The sequence below is a fragment of the Carassius carassius genome, chromosome 41 (assembly GCF_963082965.1).
Source record: "Carassius carassius chromosome 41, fCarCar2.1, whole genome shotgun sequence".
Classification (NCBI taxonomy): Eukaryota; Metazoa; Chordata; class Actinopteri; order Cypriniformes; family Cyprinidae; genus Carassius; species Carassius carassius.
In genome coordinates, this window is record NC_081795.1 from 8,452,638 (window position 1) to 8,467,161 (window position 14,524).

General features: G+C 34.7%; 1 long non-coding RNA gene and 1 pseudogene across 1 annotated transcript; both read right to left on the reverse strand.

Annotated features, from left to right (window-relative positions):
• Positions 1–1,470: 1,470 nt before the first annotated feature.
• LOC132123227 (uncharacterized) lies at positions 1,471–10,449 on the reverse strand. The gene is made up of 4 exons (XR_009426472.1): positions 10,421–10,449; positions 10,210–10,327; positions 9,186–9,362; positions 1,471–1,969 (listed from the first exon to the last, which is right to left on the reverse strand). It is a non-coding gene; the product is annotated as an uncharacterized LOC132123227 (long non-coding RNA).
• A 1,499-nt stretch (positions 10,450–11,948) lies between these two features.
• LOC132123303 (small ribosomal subunit protein mS23-like) lies at positions 11,949–13,925 on the reverse strand (annotated as a pseudogene).
• Positions 13,926–14,524: the final 599 nt, after the last annotated feature.

Sequence of the window (14,524 nt, forward strand, 5' to 3'; positions counted from 1 at the left end):
GAGTGGTTTTGTGGCAATCAGTTTTATGCCACAAGGGCTGTCAATTGAGCCTGTGTTGAACATACAATGTTCCTTTATTCGACTGTGGTTTCATAAGCTTGAAGGGAAGCTTCTGAGATCTACTGTAAATCAATCCTACCTTCTTTAACATCTATTGCTCAAAGATAAGAACAAGTCAGCTCAGAACTCATTTCCTCTTAGAATACTGTACACTGATTTTCTTTCCTGTAATAGCATTGAAGTCCAATATATGAATCCAGCCACCCACATATGTATGCAATTTGTCCACTAAAGCTGTGTTAGCAGAGTAAGCTCATCAGGCTAATGGGAGTCTGGGCCCCTCAAGCACCTCCAAAGTGCAATCAGAGGGAGATGAACACCACACTTTAGCTTCCCTAACTAAGGAAACAATTCTCTCAAGTGAGCCCAAAATTAGTTTATGTTCAGTGTGTGAAAGAGAGCTTTTTCCCAGGTTAGCTGAGCGACTGTCTGCGACCGAACCTGCTTCCCCACCTGGTGATAAACACTCTAAGAGAAGTGTGAGGAGAGTAAGAGAAAGAGTGGAGAAAAGCTCTCTAAAAATACCTGAAGTCCTCCTCAAGTTGCAGCCGTGAGTGAGTTTGCTGTGAAGCTGCACATTTCTCCAGACTCATTTATCACAGTCAGCGCTGAGGAGGCGACCGGAGGCCATGTTGTGTCTGTTGGATTAGAAAACACAAGCTCGTTTCACACCCTCCCCCAATCACTTTGTCCTTGTAAAATGAGGGAAATATGGTAAAAAAATAAAATCAAAAGTTCTCTGGTTATACATTGCAACAAGAAATTTCCATGTCAGAGAGTGATGTTAAGTCATATACTATGTTTTATAAATATAAATATATATATATATATATATATATAACATGTCATAATATGTGGTACTTATTAAAAAGGATGACCTCATACAATAACTTATGCAAATTACATTTGTGCATTTTGGTTGGTGTTTTTTCCCCCCTGAAGAAATGTACTTTTTTTTCAAGGTATATATTTTGTTAAATTATGAGAATCAAACCCATGACCTTGGTGTTGCAAATGTTATTCCTGTGGTTTTATTTATAACAGCATTTTACAAATTTGTAGTATTTTTAATAATAATAAATAAATAATAAACTATACAAAATAAAAGGCATATATATATATATATATATATATATATATATATATATATATATATACAAATGTTCATTTCTGAATAATAATAATATTAATAATAAACTTATATTAATTGTGATTTATTATTTTATATGATTTTATAATATTTTAAAAACAGCATTTTACTAATTGATAATAATAATTTAAGCTAAATAAATGTTATACAAATGTTCATTATTTATTATTGATTTATTATTATTAAATTAATATTATATATTTTACGTATATACATTACTTATACATTACATATACATTATACTTCTGAAAATTATATCACATCACTTTAAAATAAACTATGGAAAGAAAAAATGTGATTAAAAAAAAATAATAATAAAAGCTTAATAAAAGCTAAATAAAATGTATGTATTCATATTCATTTTTAACCTAGGTTGACATAAATTTTACTAAATGGTCATTTTAGAACCATGTACTAAAACATTTGAACTGCCCACACTGAAACTTAGATTCCTTGGTATTAAAGTAATTGTACTTGTTCATTGTGTGTGTGTGGGATGAAAACTGCTACCAAAAAGCCCTAAAGCTGTTCATCTTCTCTCACACACAAATGTTCCTATTCATCACTCCACTGCTGTGCCCGTCCTATCAGGTGGGACACATGTCATTCATCATTTCCATGGCAACTGTCTCTTCGCTGGACAGCTTTGCAATCAGCAACCCATCAGACCTTCATCGTGCCTCTGCCTCTTTTGTCCCCGTCCGCTCGCCATCATAGCTCGATAAGATTATCACAGACAACCTCAACTCTGCACCAGTGCTGAGAAGAGAAAGGAGGAGTTACTCTTTCATTCATTTCTCTTTCGTACTTTATCCGTTCGGCCAAGACAAGCCTTTTCCTGTCTTCCTTTGCCCTTCCCTACACTGAAGGCAAAGCAGCTGAAAGTGTGATATGTCAAGACAGGGCTGGCTCTTTGACTGCAGAGTAACGGCCAAATACAAAGGCCTTCATGAATTATCTGACAATAAATCTGGGAGATTTAAGGCTTGACATCAGCTGCACTTAAAGGAGAATTATAACAAAGCGAGGACAAAGACGTGAAAAATGGAAAAACACGCCGAGCCAATCTGTAAAAGAGCTTGGAATCAAAAAAAGAGTTTAAAAGGAAATCTTGTATATCTAGTGTAACAATGTCCATGTCGATTTAAGTCTGTGCAATTCTTGGTGGAAAATGTATATTGATTATTTTCAGCATAATTCTTGATGTTCACCTTTAAATCTTAGTTGTTGGAGCAGGACATATTTAAGGACTCTTCTCTATTAGCCAAAAGAGTTTAGCTTACATCAGAGCCTTGAGCAATGAAGACAGCTTTTTATTGTCCAAATTTAAAAAAAATGATTTAACCTATATATATATATATATATATATAATTTTTTTTGTGTGTCTGTTTTGCTGAGACAGGCTATACATTTTATATGTGTTACAAATGTGCCAAATTATCATTTTGTCAACATTTAGTGTACAGATGACCTCAAAACCTAATAGAAAAAAGTCACACTTTATAATTAAGTTGCATGGATTAAAGTAATCAAAGTAAACTAGACAAAAGCTCTTACAATAAATGCAAACTGCTTGGATTTTGTTAATGTGTTGTATACTAGTTTCTTTAATTTATAATAATGTTACATTGAACTGACAAAAGTTCACAGGATGAGCGCCCCCTGCTGGCCTCACTAGCTGATCAACCCTGCTCGGCTCCAGAGGGTGTGCTGGCCAAAGCTGCAGGTTGATAGATGAATTACCCTATACACTTTAAACCCATAATTCCCTATATATAAAAATCTAAACATTCAATTAAATCTGTATGAATTGTGAACAATGCCACACATTCCATACAATTCTATTTAACAGCATTACTTTTTTTTTCTGTCTGATGTGTTGTTTGCTCAAGAGACGATAACGATGAATGTCAATTAGAATTATTTGAAATTATTTAAAATATAAATCTTTATTAACATTATGACATGCAGCTTTAGTGATATTTAAAATAATATAATAAAACAAATTAACCACCCCAAACTGTTGTACAGCAGTGCAATTTAATAAGGTCATGTTGTTTTGCATATTGGATGACATGCATTCTTTTATCCGTATCACTAGGCTGTTTGAAATATTTCAATGCTAATTACAACTAGTAATGATAGATAGATAACAGTATATATTTTTATTATTATTATGAATAATATTGTTTGTTTATAATCCTGCTAAAAATGTTTATTATGTATCACTGAGAATTTCCAGTCAGTCCAGCACTGAGGTTTTGTGCTATTTTCAGTTTCTGATGCCGAGCAAAAAACTGAGATCATTTTACTGCCAATGCTTTTTTTTTCTTTTAGAAATTGGTGCATTTTTCAGATCAATTCTGTGGTAATGCCAGGAACAAAAGAAGAAAAAGCACTTCCACTGAAATTCTCAAGCCTCCGGAAGAAAGTGTGTCTCGGCCATCATCCAATCTCCCACCGTCCTTGAAGGATTGATCAGAAGTGCTGAACTGTGGATGAGAGCGAGATGAAGAGGGCGGATGAATGAGCGGAAGAGAATAGATCCAGACGAGGATGCATTATTTATTTAAAGCCATAATTAATATGAGGGGCTTCATCATCGTCCTCCGCTTCGGACGGTTTCCATTTTTAATGTTATTCATGGGGGATGAGAGAGAAAATTTCAAATCTCCTTCCCTTATTACTGCAGCAAGAAAGAGTCACATTGGTTGGGGGCAGGGGGAGGGGTCTGTGGTGATTACACAGCTGCCCAAGCCCAACTGTACGTGAATACTGTATTTGCAAACACTCGAGTTCTGAGAGCCGAGGCTGTAATCGCCTCTTCTGTCAGACGGAGACAAGTGACAGAGTCAAATTACTCCCTCAAGGTTATTTCCCTCTTCCTCTTTAGTGATGCAAACTTTTCACATGAGCACTCAGGTCTCACGGATGGAGGTAATGGAGAAGAGAGAGAGAGAACCCGAGAGATGCCACAGGCCCATCAGAAAATAAATAGTATTTTAGCGCATTCGCTAGTTTAGCCCCAAACAATCTCATCTGCAGTGGAGGGAGACGATATTAAAGATTCTCATTATGCACCTCTCCGAGTGTCTTCAGTCAATCCTCCGCCCCAGACAGCACGAGAATCACTCCTGACAAACATTAATATAGAATGAACATTGAAGGATGCATTCCTGGAAAAAGCCTGCGGGGCCGGCCGGGCCTGAAGATTGGGCAGCTGGAGCCTGTAACTGACATCTCCTTACAGGGGCAAAATGTTGTCATATCAGTAAGACCGTCAGACGAAACGATGGCCAGAAAAATATCCTTCACCGCATACATTGGGATCTTTTAACCGTCCCCCGGGCGAAGATTGTGCTATGGGAAGATGTCCTCTACATTCATACTTGAGTAGGCTAGTCATGACGCTGAATACAAATCAGTGTTAAGGAAGGGTAGAACTTTTCAGGGACAATCGCTGTTGTTCTCTTTGGTAGGTTCAGTAATTGGTGGCGCTCCAAATGTACTAGCCCCAGGTGTTTTTGTCTATTTTTACTGTACGTTTCTCATGGAAAAGTAGGTTTCATTGATATTCAATAAGTCATGCTTGAAATTACGTGGGAAAACCTGGCTTGGTCTCCTCTACCATGGTCAAGAAATGAAGAAGGAAAAAGTTTATGTACTGTAAAAAACAAATCACTTGATCAAATTTTGATAATCTCCAAAGCAGCTTCACTTGAGTGTTTTTCCCCCCTAATACCCCCTAATAACCGAAAAAATATATAATAATAATTGTGAAGTAAATGTAGCAGAAAATATCTCTGTTCAGGCTTGAACTTCAAAATATTAAGCATATTCTACTTTTGTGTGAATGATGAATTATGTTGCATTTTCACAGTTTGTCAGTCTTTTTTGCACTGTTGCTTTTGTTGATGATGTTGATACGTTTTGTAACTTCTTTTGCAATGCCTGGAGTTTATTGTCTATTTAGAATAATTTATTTGTACACAAAAATTGTCCACCAACTGTTACTGTTATAGTGTTTGGTGCACCAAGTGTTGAGGTCAGTGGATGAAGAAAGGTATCTTGTTTTCTTCATGCAATTTGTTGTCTCACTTAGTAGGTATGTATGTAGCTCTTCACATTTGTTGGGTTGTTTGAAATACAGTATAAATGTTTATTTTGTGAGATATTTCAACACGATTATTTTAAGCACCAACTGCTTCAGAATTGCAAAACATGCACATTTTAAGAAATTCTATCAACCTAATGATTTTTTTTTTTATACAGCTTACCCAAAAACATAATGCATAGTGAACGTAACTCTCTTTCTGCAAATATACAGCAGGAGAGAAAGTTCTTGATGTATGATATGTTGAACAACACAAGGCTAGGTTTCACCAGGTTTATTTTTAGGCTAAGGCTTATGGCAGCAGGTGCTCTCTTACTTCTGCTTATGGCATCAATATAAATGAGTGATAATTACTTTTGTTACAATTAAATTAGTCTCAGCAAAACAACATAATGGCGATTTGTTATGCTCTGGTGAGCAATAACAAACCAATCATAATTAACAGCTCTGTTTGTGCGAGCAACTCTCTTTGTGTAACAAATACCATCTGATTCCTTAAACCAAATGTACTAGCCAAAAACTTGATGAAAGTCCGGAAAAGATATTAAAGGATTCAGGAAGAATGATAGTAACTGGTCTCAGACATCCAAATGAGTGTGTTGAAGGGTTAGACAGATGCTTGTGGTGTCAATAACATGAGTTGTTCTCACAGAACCGAGACTGATGGGCTAAATCCCACAAAAGGAGGGTTCTTTCAAAAGTCCCAATCAGTGATGTTCTTTTTTCTTTTTTTTTTTATAAAAATGTGTAGATGTCACATGCTTTATTCTCCCATTAGAGCTCTTCCTGTCCTTGAAGGATTAACAAAAAAGATAAGAACGGGGAAAAATGCCTTGAACAGCTTCTGTCAGGGAGAAAAAAAGTGTCTGTGTGGCATTGGCTGATGACACACGCTTGGGAGCAGCCTGTTGAATTCGGTTTCCATTTATCCCTTTACACCTCTTGCCCCTCCAAAGCTCGGCTCAGACTTCATAGCCTGAGGACATGGAATCATGTAAGAGGGCTCACCCGTGGCTGAGTCTCTGATCTCAGATCAGTCTGGGCTCACCTGCACCTTTGGGGTAAGGTATAGCAGAACTCAAAGACCCTGTAGGGGGCTCAAAAAAACAGGTAATGAAGGCCTCGACCACACTGACTCCTGTGTGGTCTGTTTTTGTTAAACGAGTACACTAAAAACAACTTTTCACTCAAGAATTTCACAAATAATTACAAAGAAACAAGAAGTAAAAAAATATATATTTCTGGATTAATTCACCCAAAAATGAAAATTTGCTATATATTCACACGCTCTCAGTTCATCCAGGATTTAAAGGACTCATTGGAACAGATTTGGATAAATTTAGCATTATATCACTTGCTCACCAATGGATCATCTGCAGGGAATGGGTGCCATCAAAATGAGTCCAAACAGCTGATAAAAACATCACAATAAAAAAATATTTGAGTAATTCATATGACTCTAGTTTATCAATGAACTTTTTTTGAAGTGGAACACTGCATGTTTGTTAGAAACAGATCCATCATTAAGGTGTTTTGATTTCATTCTGACGGCACCCATTCACTGCAGATGATCCAATGGTGAGCAAGTGATGTTCCAATGAAAACAAACTCATCAATATGTTGGATGGCCTGAGGGTGAGTGAATTTTCAGAAGATTTTTGGATGTTCCTTTAAACATGACATTTTGAAGACTAAAATAGTATTTCCAACCAATCTTTGTTTCATTTAGGCTACAGCTTTGTAAAATATTTTTTTACACTCTGTATTGTCAGTTCATCACAATACTGAACAACAGAAGGGTCTAAATGGCAAGGATGGAGGAATTCATGACATGAACACAGCACATGGGTGCAGTTGCTCTTTTGGCTCCGTTTTATCCCCCAGGCTTTTAATTGTGAGCTTTCGGCTCTGATTTGAGAAAGCACAGCTTAAGTGAAAGACTGTAATATGCAATTTAGGCTTGTTAGAAAACCATTTCACAAGGATTAATTATCAAGGCCAATTATTTAGAATTGTATCATGTGAAAGGTTAGCTCTAGGTGACAGAAGAGAAGAAACAGACCTGAGGCAATGCAGACGGCATGTGTGGTCGTGCATTTCAATGCCATGTGAAAATGAACTCGCCCGCAGAGCAAATTGCATTGACCTGGATCGCGCGTGGTGATGGTGAAGAGGCAGAACTCCACGGGAGAGCCTTTAACCCTGTGCCTGGTCAACTGAGATGCCTGACAGTTTAAACTGAGGCTTTTAGGAGAACTAAACTGGCCTAAATACTGTATTTTTCATGTCTACCTTATGACGGCTATTGTATATCCTGACAAAGTAACAGTGATATAAACAGCAATGTGTACATAGCAGCACTGGAGTTCTTTTGTGTTTCACTTGTAACAGTTTCATTCTTTCATTTCTAGTGACATTTAACTTAAAATGTAGATCAGTTTGCACCCTATTATAAAAAATAATTAGTGAATAAATAAACATTCTTTAATGGTGCATACAAAAGGTATAGTAACTGTATTATTTAAGATAAATAAATAAAGAGACACATTTTAGGTTCTAAACATGATTGCTTTTACTCTTGAGCTCTTAAAAGTATCAAAGCATACATAGTTTTGTAAAGAATAGGAAGTTTAGGAGGAATTTACTAGAAGTTAAAAAAAAGCCCTGCAAACAGTTTGACATTCTCTTTCATAACTAATAGCTAAACTAATAAAACTAATTGTAATATATTATAATGCATTGATATCTATGCAAATATTTACAGTTGTTAAATGCATTAATGCATGTGAGCAGAACATAATTCGTTATAATGCATGTCTACTGTTTCAAGATTTTATAATGTATTATAATTGAGGTAGTATTATAATTATAGTATAATAATGGATTATAACTGTTGTTACTTTTATATATGAAAAGCCAAAAATGCACTTCAGTGTGGATTATGAATAATTAATCATTATAATGCATTACAGGTCCTCTGTTTAAAGCTGTGTGTATTATAAAATAACACCAAATATGAAGTTTGGGGGCCTTTTAATGAAAGTTTCTATAATGCATTGCAAGTCTTTCATAATGCATTACAAAGAGTTTTATGTTCTCATATATGACTAACAGCCATATATTTATTATATGTACTGTATGTATTAATATTATATATTATATGCATGGTTAATAGTTTAATTAGCATAATGCATTATAGAATGAGAAAAGAACATTATTTGTTATAATGCATTATAGGTTTAATATATAAAGGTGTAAATATTATAACAGATTAAGATATTATAAAGTTTATTTATGCATATAAATAATTTGCATATGAATAATCATTTATATATCTAAGGTACAGGTTTTTCTAACGTTTACCTTTAGGCATCATGCTGTAAAACCCTTTTCTGTTGATTTATTTTTTAGAGTGTAAATCTTAAAAAAAATTGTCATATACCCATAAACCATCTCTTTGATTGTTCACTTTGTTAATAGACAGAATAAGTGAAACGTTTCAAATGCTACATCTTGACCGAGTTCGGGAGAGCATCGTATTTTAGGTTTAGGATTGTGAGCTGCCTGTATTTGTGCAGACCTCAGCAGAGAGAGGAATACCAAGTACAGTAATTCAGGTCTCTCAAGTAATTTACCAGGCTAATTTAAACCATCAGGCATCTTTATGTAATTAATCAGTACAGCAGAGCAGGCCTGCACTGCACAGCAGATTGAAGTTTTTGCAGGCCAGGGACATGAAAAATCAAGCTCTGCTTGGGGGAAAAATGCCCTTGACATATGCAGGGGGAAAGATCCCATAATTCCAGTGCTGAATAAACAAATAAATAAATAATACTACCAACAAGTGGTCCCAATCGATACCTTGAACAGGGCAACAGGATGGCAGCCTTTCTTCCGAGCTCCATGGCCGTGGAGAAGTAAAACAAACAGTGTTTGTGTAAAGGTCTTCAAACCCCAGCCGGCTCAACCTGCCATTGATTATGATGATGGAGCACTCAAAGGGATGTGTGGCCAGCAGACAGAAGCTGTAGTGCATATCTAGTGTGTACACGTCATGTCTCATTATCAGCACAAAACATAGGGACACTGAGCTTCAACTAAACCTGTTGTATTCTCAGGACATTAACATTTAAAAAATGTGTACATGAAGCAGATCTCTCTTGAAAAGAGTAACTTAAATACGTATTTGAAATCCTTTTTTTTTTTAAATAATAGTTCACGGTAAGTAGGCATTGTAAAAGAAAATGTGACTTGTCTGCACATCTTTTAATTTAAAATATATGTTTTTCATCAGTGTAAATTAGTGACTACCTAAACTACATTTTCAGTAGTATAAAAGTAGTTACGCTGTTCATAATAGTATTTTCTATTAAAAAACTTTCCCCAACTAATAGCTTTTTAGCATTTTATCTTTTTATTTTATATATTTATGATAAAATATATCTTTTATCTTATAAGAGTCAAAAGATTGGGTTTAAGTAGCTTACAGCTTGGCAATATTAAATTGCAATGAATGAACTGTATAAACTGAAAACATTTCAAACTTGTGAGCTAGCTGCTAACTGACATGTATAAAAACCAAACAACAGTTCAAATACACTTTGATTATACAGTTGACTCTTGTCAGTGTGGTTTTATTGTTCACTAATTAATTTTACTCTTTAATTAGGCTATATTTATTATAATTATGCTTGTTTCAAAACAAACTTATTAAACAACTACTAAAACTATAAAAACGTTGATCCTGAAATATAGCTACAAGTGACAATTAGCTCAGTCTTCTCTAACAAGGTTAGTGCAGCCATACTAATACCCAAGAGAGTAATACTAGAAACAGCTTGAGATCCTGTATTAATTTATAATGTTTCTGTGGCAGTAACATTACCTATGGTATTTAAGTGGAGACTGCAGTTACCCTGGTAATTCTTTAAGGGTTGTTGTTGTGTTCAGGAGCAGGACGACGTCCATCCAGTCGTCACGCGACTCTCCTTCACTAATTTCATCTTCACAACACACATAAAACACACAATAAAAGCCATTCATGCTGACAAAATGACATTGAACAATTGAAATGCAACATCGAAAAAATAAATTACTTGTGTGGGTAAAATGTTATCCAAGATGTTCTCGAGACAATAGAACATCACATTACTGCCATCTGGCGGTCTACTTATAATGACAATTGAACTCCTTGCAAGCTAGCGTCACAAAATCATAAATGTTACTGTCATAATTATAGTGCCTCTAGACGGCAATGAAAGACCACAACCTGAAGATATGAAGAAACTATTCCAATACGGCATTATTCCACGTTCTCATCATGTCTAGAGATACTGGATAAAATAATCTCAAATTTAAAGATGGGTATTTAATGCAATATAATGTTAATTTAACCTCCTTTAAAATGTGACAAATTATCATTCAAAATAATAAAACCGAAAAGTTTTGTTTATTCATCATGCACATAAAACATTAATTTTATTTAGATCAGATGTTCTGTCAGCAGCAAACATGTTTGCCCACTAATGGAACTTTTGAGAAAAAAAAAACAAAAACAAAAAAACAAACAAACACTAACAATCAACCAAGTGCATGTCCATGTGATGTGTCACATCTGAATTCTACTGTGACTGCAGGAATGATTCACATCAATAAATCCTGGCATTATTCCTGGAACGCTTACACTTTTAAATATTTACACTGAAATGGTTATGGTGAAATGGTTAAATTCAGCAGTGATGAATCAGTGTCTATTCAAGAACATTCACTATCCCACAAAGCCATGCGCTTGCCATTTACAAAAAAAAAAAAAAAATACATTATTCAGTACTTCAGCAGAAAATATTGCCAGTAATCTTGGATATGATGTCTGCTTGAGACATTTAGAAGTTCTGCCAGATTTGATGGTTTTAAGTTCAAGTTTAATTCATTTCTACAGCACATTTAAAAACAACATTAGTTGACCAAAGTGCTGTACATATAAAAGGGTCATAAAACAAACAACAACAATAAAAGGGGTAATATACAAAACATTACAGATCAGAAAACAAACAAAACCCCCACAGCTCTCAGACTGTGTTAAATGCCAAAGAATAAAAATATGTTATTGGTTAAAGGGACAATGGTAATTCTGAATGAAATTCATTGTTGTCTGAGCAGATCAGCTATCCATAAATTTTATAATCACATACGTTTTAATTATAAAAACAATGATGTTACATAAAAACTTCCACAAATAAGTTTCTTTAAGATCCTGCTGAAGACATATTTAAATGCAAGACTGCACAAAGAACAGTGTAAAAAACTGTTTAATATCAATATGAATCATGAACCAATATGAAGTTTATGGAATGATTTAGAAAATTGGAAGTATATATAACACTTTTACTGAGTATTTACAATGCAGATACTTTTTCCACTCCTGTTGTTAATGGACTTGAAATTACCTTCATTAAACACTCCAGATATTTTATTACACAGGACATTAGACACTTTCACAGAAATGAAACACTTGCTAGATCTGTATTATAAAGTCATTCACCGAACCACAGCTGCTGGGCTTTAAAGACCTCAAGCCAAAAACCATTTTGAGTGTGCAAACATGTCTTCATCATCACTCCTTTGACACAGAAGGGTAAAGCCACGTTGCTCATCTTGGCTTACACAGTGTCCATGACTGTACACACTATATCTGTGTCCCAGTGTTTGATTGCATGATTGACCGGCACACTGATGTGCTAGAGGCAGGTGCAGTTTACATTGTCCTAACTGAAGAGTAGTGGTACATTTATGACGATGTCTGTCTGTCAAGGTTCACCATCTCTGCCTCTGGCTGTTTCTCTGGAATATTTGTCTCCATGTCTGTGTCTCCTTGTTGCTCTGCCAACATGTCAGTCAATTTCATGTTCAGCAAAGGGTCCTGAGACTGTGGTGCCACCTGCTGGTTATAAAGAAACATGATGGACAAATACAAAATTAAATCATGTAGTCTAAAGAATAATTTAGCTCTAAGACTCACTGCAGGTCCTCCTCTTTTCTTAAATAAATGCCCTCTGCAAGCAGCACTTTTGCAGTCTCTTCAAACAGCAGCTCAGGTTTGACTTCCCCTCTGCTTTCTAATTCACCGTACTTCATAACAAACCTGCACAAAGATACAACTAAATCAAAAGCCACATAGAAAATTCAATAAAAAAAATGGCAAAGTACAGTACAAATTTGCTGTTTTCATCATTACTTACCTCTGACATGGTGATACAAAGTTGGGCTTGAGGAGCTCAAAAGCTCTGGGTCCTTTATCATAAACCTCAAAGAACTTACAACCACAGAAACAAAAAAATAGATTTACTGCAAAGGTCCAGTGCGCATGCAAGTTTAACTGGAGGGTCAGTAACCCCAAAATGGGTCAGAAGTTTTACAGTACTAAAATCTAGTTAATGCAATTTTAAGTTACTTTTTTAAGACTACCATTCAAAGGTTTGGGGTCGGTAAGACTGTTTTATGCTTTTGAAAAAAAAGTATTTTATGCTTACCAATGCTGCATTATTTGATCAAAATACAAAAAAAAAATTAATACTGTGAAATATTTTACTTTTTATTTATATTAAATATTTTATTTAACTTTAATATATTTCAGAAATCATTTTAACATGCTGATTTGATCCTCATGATACATTATTTATAAATACTGAAATCAGTTTTGCTGCTTATTTTTTGTGAAAACCTTTTTTTGGGGGGGGGGGGGGGGTTCTTTGATTAATCGAAAGTTCACAATAACAGCATTTATTTTTGTAATGTTATAAGTCTATACGGTCACTTTTGATCAATCCATGCAGAATAATACAATATCTTACTGACCCCAAAGTTCTGAATGGTAGTGTATATAGCATCAAGCTCAAAAGAAACTTAAGAAAATCAATAAAGATGTAACATATAATAAATGCATCAATAAAGACATACCAAACACATTAAAAATGAAAGAAAAAAGTATATGTAGTACAAATGTAGAGCACAGAGTGACCATAAGACCAATAGATACATCAATACTGTTGGAACCAAATTTTTTATGAAGTTACTAAAGATGATATTAGAGTTCTGAATGGGTATTTTTGCACTTATACTCGGATTTTCAAAATTCAATCTTCTTTATATAAGACTTCAGGTCCATTATCCGCTGCATGTATCTTCAGCGCTCTCACTGCTTTCTCGTAGAGAGGCTCTCTCTTAGGAGGAAAAGCAGCATACAGATCAAACCAGATTTGTGTTTCCTCTTGCTTGATGACTCCAGCTCGCATTAAATAAATCACGAACCCTTTACAAACAACCATCAATCATTCAGTCTCACTGAATGTCTCACAGTCTCTGATTTATCATTTACTATTTAATAAGCGCTCTTGGCATTATAAATTTTTTTTTTTATATATATATAGTACACTTTCATATTACATAATATATTTCATAATAAGCTGATCTCTTGTCCTTAGACACATTTTGGGCTTAATATTTTTTTTATTAACCTTGAAAATGAATTCATGAAGCACATGCTGTCACTAATGCTTACTGTGTAAATACAGTCCCAAATTTCTCAAGTCGACTTCCCGCCATAATTTATTTATATGATAATACAAATTTAATAAGATAAAGTTAAGTATCACAGAAAAGTCATGAAAACCATTGATGGTTACATGCATAGAGTGCTGCAGCATAGATACACTTCCGGTGTTACTATGAATACCCATTAAAGACAAACTGCAAGAATGAGAAGGGGGAAAAAACATGTTTTGATAGTATAAAGTATGTTTATTATAAATGCAATATTTACCATAAATATCCAGTTAGAGTTTTATACAACACTCATATGTAACACCGTGATATGTAATTATAAATGAAAGCATTAAACAACAGACACAGAGTTTAAAGGCTTGGCATGATCAACACAACATTGTCTGAGACGACACTGGAAATATGGGATTCAAATCTAAATTAAGAATAGACATTAACAATACTGTTAAAGCTGAGAAAGTACAGTATGTTGCACAATTTATAGGTCACTAATTAGATAAGCAAAGGCCTATTTGTGACATGTACAAGTAAAGTATAAAATTTAGCTTTTTTTGAAGCCTTCAGATAGAGGTGATTGTTCAACTGATCATGGAAGTTGTAGATTGCTCCAAAATAATTATTCCTGCAATTAGTGATAAAAG